We start from the raw sequence: 21,157 nt of genomic DNA on the forward strand, positions 1-21,157 counted from the left end.
TCTAAGCCCTCCAACATCCTCATCTATACTTCTGAAAACAAGTCTACTTGTTTTCAAGGCCTATGACCTTGGCTCTGATACCTTTTGATTGTACTTCTGAGTTAAGTCCCCTGATTTGAATCCCACATTCTCATGTGCGTGTGTGTCTGTCTTTACTAGAAGATCGAGTAACTGTTTCAGAAATTTTACATAAGATGGTAAACTCTGGGTCACATGCCTGAAAACATTTCATCCCTCCCTCATACTTTAGGTATGGCCCAAAACCACTTTCTCCAAACTCTGAGACACATTGTTTTCCAACATCCTATGTTGGAATATGGCATCCCATTCTGCCAATTTATTTCTCCTATGTAAGCAAATTTTTCTCCCTGGAATATCTAAGTTATCCTCTTAATAAATGATATTCTATAATGCCACAAGGAGTTTTTAAGGGGCAGGCCATTTTAAAATTTCTCCTACATGGCCCTAATTGTGCTGTTCTAAAGACTTGTGTCAGTTTGTCTCAAAGATGTCCTTTTTCAAAATTCGTATTTTCTCTGTATTTTGCCTACACAGATTAATCCTTTGTCTGCAAACTTTTCTTTCTCATTTTCACTCTGTGAGCTGGTAAACTTCATCTACTTTTACTGCCAGTATTCTCTGTAATAATCTTCTAAATGTCTTATACTTTCTTGTTCTCTGCTTCTTTTATTATTTTCAAAAGTAGCTCATGCCTTATGAATAAAACGTAGAATGGAATCCCTCTGTAAATACTAATTATTTTTATTTCACCTAAGGCCAGCTATAGTCGGGTATCTATAACAGTGTTATCTCATTTCCAAATAAAAAAGTATGAAAATTAAAAAAAAAAAAAAAAAAAGAACAGGGAGGAAAGAGGATGAAGAGCAAGAAATAAAAACCACAGTGGTGTGTCAAGATTAAAATAGATTAAAATAGTTAATTCATCAGTCCCAAACTTGTATCTCAAGTAAATCAGAAACATTCAGTCCCAGTTCTTTCTGAAGAGATGTTTGCTTTGCTGAATTAGTCTCTTGCTCCTTGTACTAGTCATGTAATAAGTAACATATGATTCAATTATTCAATTCAAATGCTTTGGGACTTTCATATATTTCTTACAAACTATCATCAAGTAAACTACATAAATATGCTGCTGTCTAAGAATTAAAAGAGTGAATCAGCAAAGTATTAATTCTAGATCTTATTAACCTGGAAGTCATCACTTTATCATTTTGACTAGGAAAGATATGCCAGCAGCTACAGAGAGACAATAAAAACAACCTTCAAAAGAATATAAGGGAAAGCATGGTTATGGGATACACACCTCCCACAGCAGAATGTAAAGAGTAGTGATTTTAGGGGCTCCTGAGTGGCTCAGTGGGTTGGGCCTCTGCCTTCGGCTCAGGTCATGATCTCAGGGTCCTGGGATGGAGCCCCACATCGGGCTCTCTGCTCCATGGGGAGCCTGCTTCCCCCTCTTTATCTGCCTGCTGCTCTGCTTACTTGTGATCTCTCTCTGTGTCAAATAAATAAAAAAAAAAATCTTTAAAGAAAATAAATAAAGAGTAGTGATTTTAAAGACAAAGACCTTGCTTTTTTCTTCTTACTTGAATGGACTATTAATGCAATCTATTAAAAGCACTGGTTCTAACACATCGTCTAACACAGTATGAATTCAAATGTCTGTTGAACAAAAGGATGAATGAATGAACAAACAATTCTGATCTACAAATTCTTTGACACTTCTTCAAAAAAGCAAAGCCAAATCTGCACCTCTTCAGTGTGGGCTGTACTTAGTGACTTGTTTCTAATGAAGACAATGTATAATGTACAAGATGAGGGCATAAAAATCATTGTGGCTTCCTCCTTGCTGTCTCTCAACTCACTTTCTCTGGGAGAAGCAAGCTGTTACATAGGAGATCATTCAAGCAATCCTAAGGTCCACATGTTGAGGAACTGGCAGTTTCTACCAAGAGCCAGAAGGAACTCACGTCTTCTGGTAACAGCCATGTGAATGAATCACCCAGGAAGCAGCACCTTCATTAAGTCCCAATCAAGTCTTCAGATGACTGTAGTCCCAACCTATACCTTGACTGCAACCTCATGAGAGACCCTGAGACCACCCAGACAGACTACTCCTGAATTTCTGACTCAGAAACTATGAGATATAATAAATGTTCCCAGCTATTAGTTCTATTGAAGCATAACAAATTATCCTGCAATAAATAACAAACACAAATAATTTAAATTACATGCACTAAGATACTGAATTTTTATACTTCTACTTATTATTAGAACAAAGATTTCCTACCGCCAACTCATGAAAGCGTATTTTCTCCCTTTTAAAAGATCTGCTTATTCACAGCATAGGTAGTGCCATGCTAGGATCGATAGTACCAAAATGAATTATACTGGTGTTCTGCTGGCGGGCAATGTCAGACCTGCTGCTTAGCTCCTATATTCTACCTATCCTCTAACAGATATTCACTACATACCTACTGCATCAGGAACACTCACTTTCAGAATTTAAATCTAGCTGATTTAAGTGAAGTTTTAGGCAAAGGAAAGGAGAAATCCGCTGAACTTCCAGAAGAGTTTCAACCAAAGCTTGGATCTATACCCCTGTGACATATTTGCTGGGAGCCAAAAATAACTCACTTAAAAAAAAAAAACAAAAAACAAAAAACAGAGGTGTAACTGGCATATTAGTACTGAGTATACAACATAATGATTTGATATTTGTATACACTGCTAAATGATCATCAAAGTAACATCCGTCTAGTTAACATCCATCACCATAAATAGTAAGGAATTTTTTTCTTGTGATGAAAACTTTTAAGATCTATTGTAGCAACCTTCAAATATATGATATGGTATTATTACCTACAGACACCACAATATACGTTAACTCCCATGACTTACTTTGTAACTGGAAGTTTGTACCTTTTGCCCCTCTTCACCCATTTTGCCTGCCTCCCACTCCCACCTCTGGCAACCACCTATCTGGTCTCTGTATCTATGAGCTTTTACTGATTTCCACATATGAGGTCATAACAGTATTTGTCTTTCTCTGTCTGGCTTATTTCAGTTAGTATAATACCCTCAAGGTCCATCCATATTGTTGCAAATGGCAGGATTTCATTCTTCTTTTCATGGCTGAATAATATTCCATTGTACGTGTACACACACACACACACACACACACACACACACTGCAACTTTTTCCTTCCCTAGGAAAATCCCTTCTTCTTGTCTTTCTTTCTTTGCTTAAAAAATTCTCCCACAGTTCTGGAGATTAAAGGTCCAGAATCAAGGTATCAAGGGCCATATTTCCCCCCAAAGGCTCTAGAAGAGAATCCTTTCTCACTTCTAGCTTCTGGTGAATGCCAGCAAACCTCTGCATTCCCTGGCTTTATACCACATCTTCTTTATTCATTCACCAATCAATAGACACTTAGGTTGTTTCCATACCTTGGCCACTATAAATAATGCTACAAAGAATATAGGGGTATAGTTATCTTTTCAAGTGAGTATTTTTGTTTTCTTCAGATAAACACCCAGAAGTGGAACCGCTGGATCATATGGTAGTTCTACTTTTAATTTTTTGAGAAACCTCCATGCTGTCTTCCATAGTGGCTGCAGTTTACAATCTCCCCAAGAGTGCACAGGATTTTTGTTTTTGTTTTTCTTTTCATATCCCCGCCAACACTTGTCATTTCTTTTCTTTTTGATAAAAGCCATTCTAACAGATGTGAGTTAATATCTCATTGTAGTTTTGATTTGCCTGTCTCTGATGATTAATGACACTGAGCATCCTTTCGTGTACCTGTTGCCCATCTGTATGTTGTCTTTAGATTTTATTTATTTATTTGACAGAGAAATCACAAGTAGGCAAGAGAGGCAGGCAGAGAGAGACGGGGGAAGCAGGCTCCGCGCTGAGCAGAGAGTCCAATGGGGGGTTCGATCCCAGGACCCTGAGATCATGACCTGAGCCGAAGGCAGATCATGACACTGAGCCACCCAGGTGCCCCTGTATGTTGTCTTTAGAAAAATGTCTGCTCATATGCTCTGCCCATTTTCTAACTGGATTGGTTTTTTGCTATTAAGTTGCATGATTCCTAATATATTTTGGATATTAACCCTTTATCATGTATATAATTTGCAACGACTTTTTCTCAATTAGCAGGCTGCCTATAAATAACTCATTGTCCAACTATCTTTCCTAGAAATAGAAAAGTAAGTTGAGAAGCAAATATAATTTAATCCAACTATTTGAAAGGCAAAGTCTTGATTACTCTTCCGAGCCCACTGGAAAATTTGTTTTATATTCTCTCATATTTGCCTTTATAAAAATGCCTACAAAATGCCCTAAAAATGTTTCTTAAAATTCCTCATAAAACAAACTTCTAAAATTACATCATAGCCTGCATTTCCTTTCAGTAAAATAATTACTTAGTCATACAAAATTTTGGTTAATTATTATCAAACTTGAGTTATTAATCCAATAATACAAACTTTATGACAAAATGAGTTTATGACAAACTATAATAAGTATTGCCAGAAATCTGTTTTGTGTATGATAGAACCAATTACATTTTAACTTAGTTTAAAGATTTTATTTATTTGAGAGAGAGCAAGAGCAAGAGAGATCACAAAGGGAGAGGAAGAAGCTGACTCACCGCTGAGCAGAGAGGCCAACACAGGGCTTGATCCCAAGACCCCAAAATCATGACCTGAGCTAAAGGCAGACCCCTAAAGCGAATGAGCCACTCAGAGGCTCCTTAACTTAGTTTATTAACATTATCTCATCTTTCTATTTTTAGCTGCTAAGGCAAAGTAAACATTCCAAGAGATTAATAAAGTATCTACTTTGAATAACAATCTAAGCTTAAATTATTTCTCATACTTACATATTCTTTTTAATTTTTCTCTAGATTTTTTGTATCTTCTAGGCACAAGCACAAAAGGTTGCTTGTACATAGTGGCACCTGCAAAATATTCTACTAAATGTAACTAGCAGATACACAATAATTAAGGACTCAGGGGATATTATCCCTATATATTGCTACAAACAAGAAGACTCAATTGTAGCAAATCAAATAATGTACTATCAGCCACTAGACTTCGAAGTTACAAGCTGACACACAAGAGAACTTTCGGGATATGACTACTAGATTCTGTAAATGAACAACTGTAGAAATGACAATAGATAATTCAGAGAGAAATTTTAAAAGTACAACTGTTAAACTTCTGAGATCAAATGGGTTTACTAACCCTACTAACACAAAGAGATAATCTGATAAAAGGCTAGTAAGCTTACTTCAATACCAATTTTCGTGACTTTTCTGTCAATTACTGTAAAAGCTTTAATTAACTCAGCACGGATACAGTGAAAATTCCACTAAAAAACATAAAATATATGTAACTGGAAACAGACCTTTAGATAATCCAAAATTTTTATATTTAAGTAGATAAAAAACCTTTCCAACTTGTTATGGAAAAGCCCCTATCTCATCAAAAATGGTTTTAAAAAGTGTTTAAAAAATTGTTTTAAGAAGTTTTATGCAAATGAGCACCTAAGTGGCTCAGTTAAGGGTCTGCCTTGGGCTCAGGTCTTGATCTCAGTTCTGGGATGGAGCTTCATATCGAGCTCCCCACTAAGCAGGGACTCTGCTTCTCCCTCTCCTGCTGGCCCCCCACACTTCTGCACACTCTCATGCTCTCTCATTCTCTCATGTGAGCGCTCTCTTGCTCTCAAATAAATAAAGCTTTAAAATAAATAAATAACTGCTACAAACTGCTATTTTTAAATGAATATCCATAGAGAGAAATCTGTGAAGAAAGAATTAAATAGGCATATAGCCAACATAGTAGAATAATAAAGACTTTTTATGGTTTACTGCAAATATAATTGGCAAAGGGGAAAAAAAAAGATTAAAGTCAAAGACAAATTGAGATGGAAGAATAAAATACCAATCCATTAAAAAAAACAGGATGAAAGCTATTCCTCAAATTTACCTCTCATTTAGATAGGAAGATCTGATTTAAATGTGACCTAACTAAGAAGGGCCCTGCTCAACCCACCCTCCTCTGGGATGCCAAGTCAAATCAGTTCCAAATAAAGAAACAGCTTAGAATTATTTCCATGTCAATAAGCCAAGAAACGAAAAAAAAAAAAAAGTACAGGAAAAAAGAAAAATAGAAAATTCAATGTTGTGTATATTAAATGTAGCAAACTTGACGTGATGATAAAAATTCACAAAATGTGTCCAAAACAAATTAATATACCTATGATATTTAGACATTTGGAAGTGTCTTAACTACAAAATAAATAAATAAATAAATAAATAAATAAATAAATAAATAAATAAATAAATAAAAATAAAGCTTATATGAGTGGTTTGGAGAAACGAAGAAACAAGCATGGCAAAATGTTGATGCAAGATGTTGTATAAATGTGGTCTCCTTGTACTCCACAGAAATTTGTTTAGAAATTTTCATGATAAAATCTTTTCAAGTATTTTCCTTTTCTCTGCAATCATTTATTGAAGAACTATTTTTTAAAAAGTACAAAACTCTTCAGCATGCATTATATAGTTCAATGAATTTTTTCCTATGTCATATATCCAAATAACTACCACCTACATCAAGATATAAAACATTGCCATCATTTCAGAAGGTTCTCTCTCACCCCTTCCAACTGATTAAACTTCTCTCAAACCTTAGGCAACCACTTTCTGGACTTCTACCCTAGATTAGTTTTTCCTGTTTTAAACTACACAAGTGGAATCATACAGTATGAACTCTTTTGTGTCTGTCTACTTTTGCTCAACACAATGTTTCTGGGATTCATTCATGTTGTTATAAATATTCTTATACACATTTTTTACCTTTCTTGGGTAGTATGACCTGGAATTACTGGGTCACAGTACACACAGCCATGCATAACTATAAGACTTGTTACCAGTTTTCCAAAGTGGTCCTCACTAGCAACATATAGTAGAATCAGTTGCTTTGTATCTTTAGCAACCCTTGTTATTGTGAGTCTCTAACACTGGCCATTCTGGTAGGTGTGTGATGATGACATTTCCTTGATGAATAATAATATAGAGCAACTTTACCTGTGTACACTGCCTTTTGTATACCTTCTTTTGTAAAGAATCTGATCACTGTTTGACATGTTTTTAAAAACTGAGCTGTGTGCCTTTTTCTTTTTGACTTGTAATTTACGTGTATTTTCTTGATACAAGTCCTTTACCCGACTTATTTATCGCAACTATTCCAACAGTCTGTGGCTTGCCTTTTCCTTTCTTAATGATAGATTCAAAAACAGAATTTTTTTTAAAAGATTTTATTTATTTATTTGACAGAGAGATCACAAGTAGGCAGAGAGGCAGGCAGAGAGAGAGGAGGAAGCAGGCTCCCTGCCGAGCAGAGAGCCCGATGCGGGGCTCGATCCCAGGACTCTGAGATCATGACCTGAGCCAAAGGCAGCAGCTTAACCCACTGAGCCACCCAGGTGCCCCTAGAATTTTTTTTTAAAGATTCTATTTATTCATGAAAAACAGAGAGAGAGAGCCAGAGGGAGAAGCAGGATCCCCACTGAGCAAGGAGCCTGATGCAGGACTCGATCCTAAGACCCCAGGATCACGACCTAAATTGAAGGCAGACGCTTAACCATCTGAGCCACCCAGGCACCCGAAAAATAGAAATTCTTAATTGTACAGTCTAATTTATTAATTTTACGTTCTACTTAAGAAATTTTTGCAAAGGTGATACAGATATTCATCTAGGTTTTCTTCTACAAGCTTCATAATTTTAGCTTTTACGTTTAGATCTATGATGAAACTCAAATGAACTTTTGAAGATATAGCATCAAGTATAAATCAAGATTCATTTCATTATCATGTGGATATCTACTTTATCTAACACAATTTATTAAAAGTAAATGCATTCTCTTCTTAATTTCATGGAGCTCTTGTCATAAACCAAAAACAGTTTATATGAAGGGCTCTTTCTAGACACTCATATTCTTCCATTGACCTTTTTATCTACCTTGTTCTAATACACATGGGGTTTTTTTTTTTTTTTAAAGATTTTATTTATTTGACACAGAGAGAGAGATCACAAGTAGTCAGAGAGGCAGGCAGAGGGGGAGGGGGAAGCAGGCTACCTGCTGAGCAGAGAGCCTGATGTAGTGCTCCATCCCAGGACCCTGAGATCATGATCCAAGCCGAAGGCAGAGGCCTAATCCACTGAGCCACCCAGGTGCCGCAATACACACGGTTTTAATGACTATAGGTTCACAATAAGTCATAACATCTCAGACATTTACATTTTAATATAAATTCTGGAATCCATTTGACCAAAAAAAAGATCTGGAATTTTCAGATTGTATTGAACCCATAGTTCAACATGAGGGAAATTGACATGGTAACAATATGAATTTCCTACTACATAAAGATGGAATATTTCTCTATTTATTAAAGTATTTTAAGATGTCTCTAGGAGCACCTGGGTGGCTCAATTAAACATCTGACTCTTGATTTTGGCTCTAGTTAAGATCGAAGGGCTGAGAGAGACTGAGCCCTGAGTCAGGCTCCAGGCTCAGCACAGGGAGTTTGCTTGAGATTCTCTCTCCCTCTGCCCCTTCACCCCCCACACTCTTTGTCTCTAAAATAAATCTTTTAAAAATAAAACAAGATGTCTCTGAGCATTGTTTTATCATTTTTGGCAAGGAAGTTTTCTTCAATTTTTATCATATTTATTCTTAGAGATATCACATATTTTGATGTTATTTTACTTACTTACTTGGGAGAGAGGACAAAGGGAGAAGGAGAAGCAGACCCCCACTGAGCAAGGGGCCCAATGTCCTGGGATCATGACTTCTGCCAAAGGCAGACACTTAACCAACTGAGCCACTCAGGTGCTACATAATGCTATTCTAACGATACTTTTCTAATTTTATTTTACACATTTTTGTTGCTAGTATACACCTTAAAATTCATTTTGCATACTGGCCTTGTGTAACATATATAACAATATAACAGTGAATAGAAGAAAAGATATTAGACATGAAACAAGACTTTTCATTGAGTATGCTGTTAACTGTACATTTTCTGATACTCTTTAAGAAAAAAAAAGATTTGAGAGAGAGAGAGAGCGCGCACACGCATGAACAGGAAGGGGAGAGGCAGAGGGAGAGGGAGAAGCAGACTCCCTGCTAAGTAGGGAGCCTGACATGGAGCTCCAACCCAGGACCCTGAGATCATGACCTGAGCTGAAGGCAGATGTTTAACTAACTGAGCCACCCAGGTGCTGCCATTTTCTGATTGTCTTGAGGAAATAAAGGATATTTTCTTCATTTGCTAAAATGATGAGGATTTTTATCATGAATGGATGCTGAACTTTGTCAAATTATTTCTCTTTATCTGCAGAAATGATCCTATTGTTTCTCTATATTGTTCTGTTAAAGAGATGAATTACACTGATTAATTTTAAAAACATTAAACCAACCTTGCATTCCTGGAACAAATTTCTGATCTATATTATCACTGGATTATTTCAGTATCTATGTTCATGATAAATACTAGCCTATAATTTTCCCCTTGTTGTCATGCTTTTGTTAGCTTTTCCTATCAAGATTACACTAAAATCATAAAATATTGCAGGTGATGTTTATACTTTTTCTCAGAAGAATTTGTAAAAGTGGCAATGTATCTTACTTAAATGTTTACAATTTACCAGTGAAGCCATCTGGGCCTGCGGTTTTATAGAAGTTTTCAATAAACTCAACTTGTTTAATAGACATTAGTCAACTCATTTTCCATTTCCCATGTCAGTTTTGATAAGTTGTGTTTTTCAAAGATTATGACCTTTCATTCAACTTATCAAATATTAAAATAAAGCTGCTCATAATTTCTTCTTATTAACAATTTACTATCCAAAAGGTCTGTATTAATGCCTTTTACATTCCTGGTATTGGTAACTTGTGTCTTTTCCCATTTTTTCCTTTATCAGTTCATTACACATTTATTGTTTTTAAAAAGTCTTCTCAATAAACTGACTATAAAACTTGTAGTTCCTTAATTTCTACTTTTCTATATACTATTTCCTTCTTTCTAGTTTCTTTGGGTTTGATTTGTTATTCCCTTCAGTTGCAAGCTTAGAGTAATAATTTTTAACCTTTTTTCTTTACTAACATATGCACAGAAAGCTACAGAGTTCTCGTAAAGTACTGCTTCAGTTTCATTCCATAAGTTCTGATAGAACATTTTTGTTGTTTTTCAGACTTAAATGTTTTTTAATTTTTATTGTGACTTTGTATTTAGAAAGGTCTTGCTTAACTTTCAAACATCTGGAGCTTTCTGGTTATTTTTCTGTTACTGAACCGTAATTAATTTCTCAATGATCAGAAAACATACACTATGTAATGTCAATCTTCTATCTATTTTGTACAGGATTAATATAGCCACATCAGCTTTCCTTTCGTGTTTGCAGATAATACTCAATGTTTTTTACTTTCATCTTATTTGTACTTTTGCATTTAAAGTGTTTTTTATAAGCAGAATATAGGTGGGTCTTATTTATAAGGCCTAACAATATATGTATTGTCAGTGAAGTGCACAGTCCATTTACATTTAATATAATTATCAATATAGTTGAGTTTAAGTATCATCTTTCTCATTTGTTTTTTGTTCCTTTATCCTTCCTTTCTTGACTTTGGCACTGGTCAAAAAAAAATTTTTTTTTGTAACTATTCCATTTTACTTCACCTATTAGCTTGTTTGATGTACCTTTTGGTACCAATCTTTAAATGGTTCCCCTTGAAATTACAAAATGCATCCTTCCTATATCTTGAATGTTATTTCCTAGAGGAACAGGATAATTTACCTTCCCTAAAGAGTGTTTTACGTTTTCTCATCTCAGGTAATTATATTGCAAGTAAAGACAAAGTGTGGGTTGAATTAGAGTACAAAATCCCTGAGAACTGCAGAAACATAGAAAGTTGGCACCCACTCAAAGGCCCTTATCCAGGGATGCTGAAAAAATTGGGAACCAGGCTGGAGACTAAGGAGGTATCTTTCAGAGGGGAAGGAAGATACTGCCTTCCAACAAAGAAAAGAATAAAGTCCTACCTGGGCCTTTCACTCATATGGGGGAAAAAACCTTACACTAGTGACAGAAGGACACCAATCACTGTTCTCCATTGTGTTAGGGGATAAGTAAAAGAAAAAAAAATGCTTCTGGAATAGAGCTAGGAAACAGATCAAGGATTTCAAGATGGAAATGCAACTGCAAGAAATAAAAGACATATTAATAGTGATACTCCCCCCAAAAAAGCATTTTATGGGCTCATCAAATGACTGGGAGGGAGGAAGTACAAATGTACTTCAAGAGGGGTTATGAAAAATTACCCAAACTGAAATACAAAGTAATTAAAAAAAAAAAAAAAAGTGTGGGGAAGACACAAACAAAGCCTCCAAGAATTGTAGGACTTTATCAAAAACTACCAGCTATGCAATGGAATTCTCACAAGAAGAGAGAGTAAGTGGTGCAGAAGAACTAATAAGAAGAGAAAATCTAGAGAAATTTCCAAATATGATTTAAGAGATCAAACCTTAAATCTAAGAAAAGCTCAGCAACCACTCACAAAAAGCCCTACAAAAAGAAAACATGCACACCTCAATATAAATCATTTTCAACCTGCAATAAAAACCCAACAATAAAGGAAACATTTTGATTCAGAGGAATGAAGAATTACAACGGACTTCTCATCAGAAACTATGCAATCAAGAAAAGATTATATACAGCATCTTTAATGTAAGAAACACTGTGAACAAAGAATTCTATACCTAGCAAAGTACTCTGCAAAAAAAAAAAAAAAAGGTACATTTTAGCCAACCCAAATGATGTTGTTACCAATAGACCGAAACTACAGAAAGAGTAGAAAACAGACATTTGATTCTACAAAGAAATGCAGAACTCTAAATTATCTGCACTTAATGTGAAGATAAATGTAAAACATATTTTTGCCTTACTTTTTAATTATTTCAAAACAGAAGTGTGTGAAGTAGCACTCACTGATCGAACTTTCTGAGATGATGGAAACATTCTTAGGTGGTTCAATCTGAAAGCTAAAACCTACAAGTGGCTACTAAGCACTTACAAAATGGCTAGTACACAGAGAAAATTAATTTAAACTTAATATTAACTATTCTAAATTCAAATTAAATAGTCACACTGGCTAGTGACATGATGTGACAAAGCAGGTCTAAAGCAATCATAGTAGCAAGGTATTACGAGCTTATGGCACATGAAAAATAAAATATATGACAATAATAATGGAAAAAATAATTAAGAAGAAATTGACAATATACTGCTGAGGAGCTCTAAGACTATATAAGAAGTTGTATAACATTGCCTGAATATAGAGTGGAATTAAAGATGTATAATATAAATAATAGAGAAACCAGTATAAAACTTTTAAAGAGGCAAAATAAGTGTAAGTAGCGAGCTAATAATGAAGATAAAAATATAGAACATTCAGCAGATAGATTAACTAAAAAATAACTACTAAGATGGTAGATTTATACCTAATCACATTAATAATTACATTAAATATAAACAACCTAATTAAAAAGCCAGACAGGTCAGGATGGATCAAAAAAAAAAGTTGGTTGTCAAAACCAAAACTAATTTATTTTTTTTAAAGATTTTATTTATTTATTTGACAGACAGAGACCACAATTAGGCAAAGAGGCAGGCAGAGAGAGAGGAAGGGAAGCAGGCTCCCTGCTGAGCAGAGAGCCTGATGTGGAGCTCGATCCCAGGACCCTGGGATCATGACCTGAGCCTAAGGCAGAGGCTTTAACCCACTGAGCCACCCAGGTGCCCCAAAACCAAAACTACTTTAAATATAAAGGCAAAGATGTAAAGTAAAAGGATTTATCATGCAAACATTAACCAAAAGATAGACTGGTGAAATCAAATACATCAGATAAAACAGACTGCAGAAGAAGGAATATGGTCAGAAATAAGAAGACACATTATATAAAGGGGTCGATTTACTAAGAAAACATAAGAATCCTAAATATATATGCACGTAACAAAAGTGGTTCAAAATTCATGAAGCAAAAATTGTTAGAAAAGGAAAAATAGACAAATCCACAATTACACTTGGAGACTTCAACTCTTCTTGCAATGATCAACAAAACAAGTAGACAAAACCTCAGTAAGGAAACATAAAACCTAATAAGGACCATCAGTCAACTTGACCTGACAATTACAGAATACTTAATGTAAAATATGTAATATGCAAACAGAACTTATAGAATACTCCACTCAAAAGCAGCAAAATGCACATTATTTTGAAATACATATGTAACATTACAAACATTTACATATTCTGGGCCATAAAACAAACTTCAAATAACTTAAGGAAATTATACAAAGTATGTTATCTGCCTCAAAAAAATTAAACAAAGAAATCAATTACAAAAAGATTTAAGCAAAATCACTAAGTATTTGGAAATTAAACAATATACTTCCAAATAATCATGGGTCAAAGTGAAAGTCACATAAAAATTTAGAAAATACTGGGGCACCTGGATGGCTCAGTCAGTTAAGCATCTGCCTTCAGCTCACGTCATGATCCTGGGGTCCTGGGATCCAGCCCTGTATCAGGCTTCCTGCTCCATGGCAAGCCTGCTTCTCCCTCTCCCTCTATCTGCTGCTCCCCCTACTTGTGCTCTCTCTCTCTGTCAAATAAATAAATAAAATCTTTCTTTTTTTAAATAAATAAAATCTTAAAAAAAAAAAAAGAACTTAGAAAATACCAACCTAAGAAAATTTGTGTGGCTATCTAAAGCACTGTTAGAAGGAAAAGAAGGTCTCAAATCAATGGTCCAAGCTTATACCTTACAGAATTCTAATAGAATGGATTTAAACCCAAAAGCATACAAAATTAAATAGTAAAGACCATAAATCAATGAAACTGAAAAGTTTTTTTTTTTTATGCAATAAAACAAAAAACTGGATCTTTGGAAAAATTAGTAAAATTGATACACCTCGCCACAAACTAATAAAGACAAGAGAGGACACATTGCCAACATAAAGAATAAACGAAAAAACATCACTATAGTAACTACAGACACTAAAAGGATAATAAAGAAACAACTCTATGGAGATGAATAGATGAAAGACAAACTCCTTCAAAGACAAAGACCACTAACACTCATAGTGAGTAAAAGTGATTCATGTCAAAAACCAAAAGCTTTCAAGCAGATAACCCTAATCATCTTAAAACTATTTAAGTAATTAAATTAATACTTTAAAACCTTTCAAAAAGAAAACTCCGGACCCAGATGGGTTAGCTTGCAAACTCTAACAAAGATTTATGAAACAAATACCACTCATCCGAAATTTTTCAGAAAATGTTAAGAAACACTTTAAAACTCTGTTAAGACCAGCATGATCCTAATACAAAAAAAAAAAAAAAAAAAAAAAAATTCACATGAAAAAGCAACCTTCCTGAACATAAATACAAAAAAGTACTCAACGAACTGAGCAAATCAAATCCACAAATTTATGAATATGATAATACATTATGGCCATATGAGGTTTATCTAAAGAATGCAAAGTTGATTTAACATCTGAAAATAAAGCAATGTAATCCAACTTATTAATAGACCAAAGAAGATAAGCCATATGATCATCTCCATAAATATGGTAAAATTCAATGTCCACGTCATTAAAATTCCCAACATTAAGGAACAGAATGAGAACATCTTTAACTTGATAAAAGGCCTAGTATACTTAACATGGTAATATATACAAAATAATACTTAATATATAATAATAACTTGATGAAAGGCCCTAATATATTTAATCATGAAAGACTGAAACCACTAAGTTACTTTTAAAGAATTTTATGGAAAAGCAAAGAAACTAGAATAGCAAGAATGATTTTGAAAAACAGTAAGTCAGTTAGAGAAAGACAAATACCACACGATCTCATTCCTATGTGGAATTTAAGAAATAAAACAAACAAGCAAAGGGACCAAAAAAAAGAGAGAGAGCAAACCAAGAAACACTCTTAAATACAGACAACAAACTGATGGCTACCAGAAGAGAGGTGGGGAGGGGATGGGTTAAATAGGTGATGGGGATTAAGGAGTGCACTTGTGATGAACACCAGTGATGTATGTAAGCATCAAACCATAGTACTGTATGCCTGAAACTAATTATTACACCATATGTTAACTAACTAGAATTCAAATAAAAACTTCAAAACAACAAAAAAAGTAAATACTCCAAAAAAAAAAAAAAGAGCAAAGTTCAAGGACTTACACTACCTGATTTCAAGACTTACTATAAAGCAACAACATAATCATGACAATGTGGTATTGGCAAAATGATATGTGGAAAGATCAAGGGGTTAGTCCACAAATAGACTCATTTGTATTTGGTCAATTGATTTTTGACTAAGTTGATTCAATAAGGAAAGAGAAGTGTTCTTAACAAATGGTGCTAGAACTGAGAAAATGAGCCTTAACTCTTCTCACACCATATACAAAAATTAACCCAAAATGCATAATACACCTTGTCATAAAAGCTAAAACTATAAAGCCTGTAGAAGAAAACATTAAGAGGAGAGCTGCATAACTTTGCATTGACCAAACTTAGAACACAGACACAAACCATAAAAGGAGGGCTGATGAACTGAATTTTTTTTTTCAAGATTTATTTTATTTGAGAGAGAGAGAAAGAGGAGCCCAAGTTGTAGGGCGAGAGGAAGAGGGAGAGAGAGAATCTCCAGCAGACTTTCAGCTGAGTGTAGATAGAGCCTGTGAGGGGCTGGATCACATGACCATGAGATATCAACTGGAACTGAAACTCAAGAACTGGACGCTTATGGACTGTGCCACCCAGGTGCCCCTGAATTTAATAAAAATTAAAAGATCCGGGGCACCTGGGTGGCTCAGTGGGTTAAAGCCTCTGCCTTCAGCTCAGGTCATGATCCCAGGGTCCTGGGATCGAGCCCCACATCCGGCTCTCTGCTCAGCAGGGAGCCTGCTTCCTCCTCTCTCTCTGCCTGCCTCTCTGCCTACTTGTGATCTCTCTCTGTCAAATAAATAAATAAATAAAATCTTAAAAAAAAATTTAAAAGATCCTCTAATTTGAAAAGTTAGGAAACACAAAAAGGTAAGCCTCAGACTACATTGTGTACATACAAGTCTGTGTAGGTCAAAGGACTTACACAAAAATATATAAAGAATTACTAAAACTCAATGAAACAAACAACTTAATGTTTAAAAATGAGCAAAAGATTTGAACAGATACTTCGCAAAGGAAGACATACAAATGACCAAGAGCAAATTTTTAGTGTCATTAATCATCAGATAAATGCAAATTAAAATTATAGCGTGATACTACTACATACTCACTAGAAGGGCTAAAATTAAAAAGACTGTTCCAAAATGGAAACAGTCTATATATCTATAAATAGGGTGAAATGGTCAACAAATGGCACTAAATCAACACCATAGACTACTATTCAAAATTAAAAACTTATGAATCAGTTAAACACACAAAAGGAAGTATGATTCTCAAAAACATCATGCTGAGAGAAAAAAGCTAAATGCATAAGAGTACATATCATGTAATTCCATGTACATAAAATTCTAGAACAAATGAAACCAAATTATAGTGAGAGAGAGGGGACAATGATTTCATGGGGCTGAAGGATATAAATGTCACTTACTGTACATGGCAAAGGGAACTTTTGGGAATGACAGATATTCTTGACTGTGGTAATGAAAACATTCTACTCTTGAATGTGGTGGTCGTAACAGGGATGTACATATCTGTCAAAAGATACTGAACTGTGTATTTTAAAAACACATTTTATTGTATCTAAATTATCCTCTATAAAGTTGAGTCTTTAAAATGGACCTCTTTGGGAAAATATTAACCAGGGAATATTGGTGATGCCCTTATATAACCACTAAAAAGTCAAAAACATCAATAAAATTCAACATCCACTGATAGTTTTTAAAAATGTCATCAGAAATAAAAGAGAACAAAAATCATTTTGGAAAGCCAAGAACAGAAAATATTTTAGTATTCTCCATTTACCAGAAAGTTTCAGAAAACACCATACCTGATGCTAAAACATCAGAAGCATTCTCTCGAAGTCAGAAACAACACATTTTTAGCTATCACTGCTATTCTTCAAAATTATATAGGAAGTATACTAGCCAAAGCAATGAGGAAAACACTTAAGTTATAAAATATGAAAAGTAAGCCAGAAAGCTGTGAATACTTTCAGATAATTATCAGCTCAAGTGATCAGATACATGATAAACAGAAAAAAATCCAAAAGTTTTCCTATAACCAGAAAGAGTGAGAGAGAAAATGTCACTGAAAGTTTCCATCCACTAGAGGAAATCAAAAGATAGCTAGGAATACTAGGAAGGAATGCCACACGTATGGGGGAGGGGGGAAAAAAAAAACAAGCTATAAAACTCTACCAAATAATATAAAGCAAGATGTGAATAAAAGCGAAAGACATACCATATATGCATACAGCAATGAGGGGAGAGACTGAGTATCATACAGGTCAGTTCGCCCCAAATTAATCTAAAATTTCAATGTAACATCACTCAAAAAACCAAAGGTTTTTTTTTTTTTTTTTAACTTCTAAGTTGAGTCTAAAGTTTATCTGGAGAATGTATAAGAAACAGTCAAGAATAATTCTGAAAAGAGGGAGAAATGGTTATCAAAATTTAAAATATGCATAACATTTAACCCAGCAATTCCATTTGCAGGAATCCATGCTCCAGAAATAATCAGAGGAAGTTTTCCTAACAGTCGACTTTTAAAATAAAGGTAGGACTACAAGGGGGAAGTGAGAGCTGCACTTTTCACCTTACATTCCTCCAATTTCCTTAAAAATTTTTTAAGATTTAAAATTTGTAATTAAAACTAATAAAATCTAATGTTGACTTCAAATAAAGCATTACTCGTCATAGCAAAAAGAAACTAATTAAATGTCTTTCAATAGGTTAAATAATTACAGCTCTCATTCAAACTAATGAAATCCTACTTAACCTTTATAAAGTATCAGAGAAACCTATACATAATAAAGATGTGCAAGACATACAAACAAGAGAAACAAGTGATATACCAATGTGTTTGGTATTCCTCCGCGCCCCCTCCCCCACAAAATCCAACTTCATATTTGTGCTTAAAAACGCATTTATAAAGATGCACAGTAAATGGTTAACTTCAGACACTGAATTAAGACTGGAGGATGAGAAATGTTCACATTTTACCTAATAGTCCTTTTTCTATATTGTTCAATTTTACATCACGCCTGCACGTCTGTGGTTAATTTTCAAAACTTAAACTTACTTCATATAAAAATGACATGAATTCTAGGAGACAAAAAACTCTCAAAAAAAAAAAACAGTTAAAACGTTTATTTGTTATCTTCGTATTTATTTACATACTCTTCAAATGATCTATAGTGTTCAGCACAGGTGACTGCCATTTTAAGGAAATTTAACTGACCAAATAGGTCATGATAAAAATAAGAATACAGTAAGCCTTTTTTTTTTTTTAAATCGTAAACTTCACAGAACCACCAGACTCAAAGCAGCGTCCATCCATACGCAAAAATTTTTTATGCCTGGAGAGGGAAATCTCCTAAATAGATTATTCCTCCTCCTTGCAAAAAGGGTATTTACCTCCTCCCTTTTTTTTTTTTTTTTTTTTTTTTTTTTTTTTTTTTTGGCAACTTGGTCTGGGCGACTTTAAACTCACCATTTTGAATATGCGCAAAATGTTTAACAGGCAGTAATCTGAGGGAGGCCGAAACTGAAGGCAGACGTACTAGAGTGCTCTGACCTGACATCGCTAACTGGCACCAGCATTGATGGAATGGTGCTAATATCGGGAGAACGACTGCTATGGTTTGAACTGGGTGTCCGCGTGCCCGAGGCTCGGTGACAATCGGAAAAAATGCAAATACGGCCAAGAGAGCGGCCACAGCGGAAGGTTTCTCGGGGGACGGGGGCTGCAGGCCTGTGGCGTAAGATGGCTCAGCTCTATGCGGGATGACTGGAAATGGGCTGAGAAGGCGGCTGTGAGGCTTTGGTGGGGGCACACTCATACAGCCGCCAGTGTCGGGAGAAAGGCAGCGGGGTCCTTGGCCACGGCACCAAGGACAGCAGAAGAGGCAGCGGGGAACAGCGGCCGGTGGAGACCCCCAGATCAATCGATGCCATTCGTTGGGGTGTGCGGGCCCAGCGGCCACGGACTCGAGCGCGGCCTCAGGTCTGGGTTGGACCCGGCCCAGGACGCGAAGAAGGCCTCTCACAGCCATCAACCCCACCCACCATGGCCGGCGCAGCGGGCCTGCTCCTTCTCGAGGAGAGAAATTAAGAAATGGAGGGGGGGAAGGCAGCAATTTCCTCGTCCCGACCCTCACATTCCTGACATCAGAACAAGCTAGATTAAAAAAAAAAAAAAAAAATCCCCTCACCGAACCGTGCAGCGGCTCCGGAGCGAGAACAGCGCTCGATCCTCCAGCCGCCACCACCGCCTTCTTCTCCGCCTCCGACTCCTCCCCCGCCGAACGCGCAGCTACAGGCGGCAGCGGCGGCGGAAGCAGAGGCGGCGTCCGCGGCGCGTCCCGCCCCTAGCGCCGCGGTAGAGGCGAAGGAGGAGGACATGCAAGCCCCGCCCTCGAACAGCACCGACCAATAGACTCAAAGGACCTCTGCGGGAAAAATCCACCTATCCAATCGGAACCCGAGGAGTGGGCTCACGTCAATGGTTGGGACGTGGCAGAAAAAGGGAAATATACTGGGACTGTGTCTACTCTCCGGACCCCTTCTGGCTCAGAAGGATTCCACCGATTGGCAGAAGAGCGGAAGGATGAAGCTACACTCCCCCCAACCGGGTCCCCGTCTGGGTCCACCTCCTTTCCCTGCAGCACTGCGACGTTCGGGGAGGGGGCGGGGCATCGTGCTGGGGCTGGGACCGGCACGGCCTTTTGTGGTTTGCCTGGGAGAAAAGGCGGGGTCTCAGGGAAAGGGAAAGGGGTGTGGAGAACTAAGGAGAAGGCTGGCGCAGCTAGACTTTTTCAGAAATCCCAAAGCAACAACCAAAATGGAGGCATTAAAATCAATCCTAACTGGGCTGGAAACCTGAGTAACAAGGTTGTCTCCTGGCATAAGGTTCAATCCGTTGCAGTTCAGATATGGGTGGGACAAGAAAAAATAGAAGAAGGGCACTTTTCCCCACCCTGACTTTGAACACTATCTAGTGCCTTTTCCCCTCCCACGCTGCAGTAAGACCCTTGCATCCTCATTTCTCATTCTCTTGGCGCGGGGGATGGGGGATGTCTGTGGTTCTTCTTTAGAGCCCTGGCCTGACCAGAACCTTCCAGTTTGCATCTAGAGACTAATCCGCAGTCAAGCCGAGAAGTAACAGCTCCCATCACATGCAACCAAATTAATACAACAGCTGTAGTCCCTGGACATCTTGCTTAATTTAAACAGGGGTAACAGTTTACTTAATCATGTCAGTGATGCTAAATTGTTTCTTCGTCCCACACATGTCCTTTTTTTTTTTTTTTTCCATCCTGAACATGTCTGCTTCTCTGATTACAGTCCTGCTCTCCTCCCACCTTATTCCCCAACCCCCTCAACTCTTTCCACTTACACGCCCAGTGCCCAGGATATATTTATCGCGTCCCTCCCCCAGGAATTAAGCGCCCCAATTCTTGTGCTGTCCCTGGCAACTGCAAAATCTGCTAGTGAACTGAGACTTTACTTTTTTTTTTCCCTGTAGATTGGAGCAAATTATCCAAAATTTACTATGGGAATTTCAGTTACAAGAATTTGCTATAGACATTTGTGAAATCAAATCTAAGTCTCAGCCCACCCTTCTAGTACATGTTTTACCAAGGAATCGTTTCTCACTTGATGTTTCTCTGCTTTACACATGTTGCTCTAGAAGCTGTGGCTCTTTTCCATCCAAGTCTCTCCCTCTTTGAAAGATAATTCATACTTTAATCACACTTCTCTAATCTCCCTTTGGGATGTTGTGTATTGATTCAATTGGATATACTGACAAGTTTGTTAGGGCA

General features: G+C 36.4%; 1 protein-coding gene across 2 annotated transcripts in view; it reads right to left on the reverse strand.

Annotated features, from left to right (window-relative positions):
* PJA2 (praja ring finger ubiquitin ligase 2) overlaps positions 1-19,694 on the reverse strand; it is a 77,829-nt gene extending 58,135 nt beyond the window's left edge. The window contains exon 1 of one of the 2 annotated variants that reach the window (XM_047729805.1): positions 19,547-19,694. The gene's annotated coding sequence lies outside the window, so the exon portion shown is untranslated. Of the gene's footprint in view, positions 1-1,321; positions 1,453-19,546 lie in introns of those variants that run through there. The other variant, XM_047729806.1, reaches the window with a different exon arrangement.
* Between the last annotated feature and the right edge of the window lie 1,463 nt (positions 19,695-21,157).

This window comes from Lutra lutra, chromosome 5, assembly GCF_902655055.1.
Source record: "Lutra lutra chromosome 5, mLutLut1.2, whole genome shotgun sequence".
Lineage (NCBI taxonomy): Eukaryota > Metazoa > Chordata > Mammalia > Carnivora > Mustelidae > Lutra > Lutra lutra.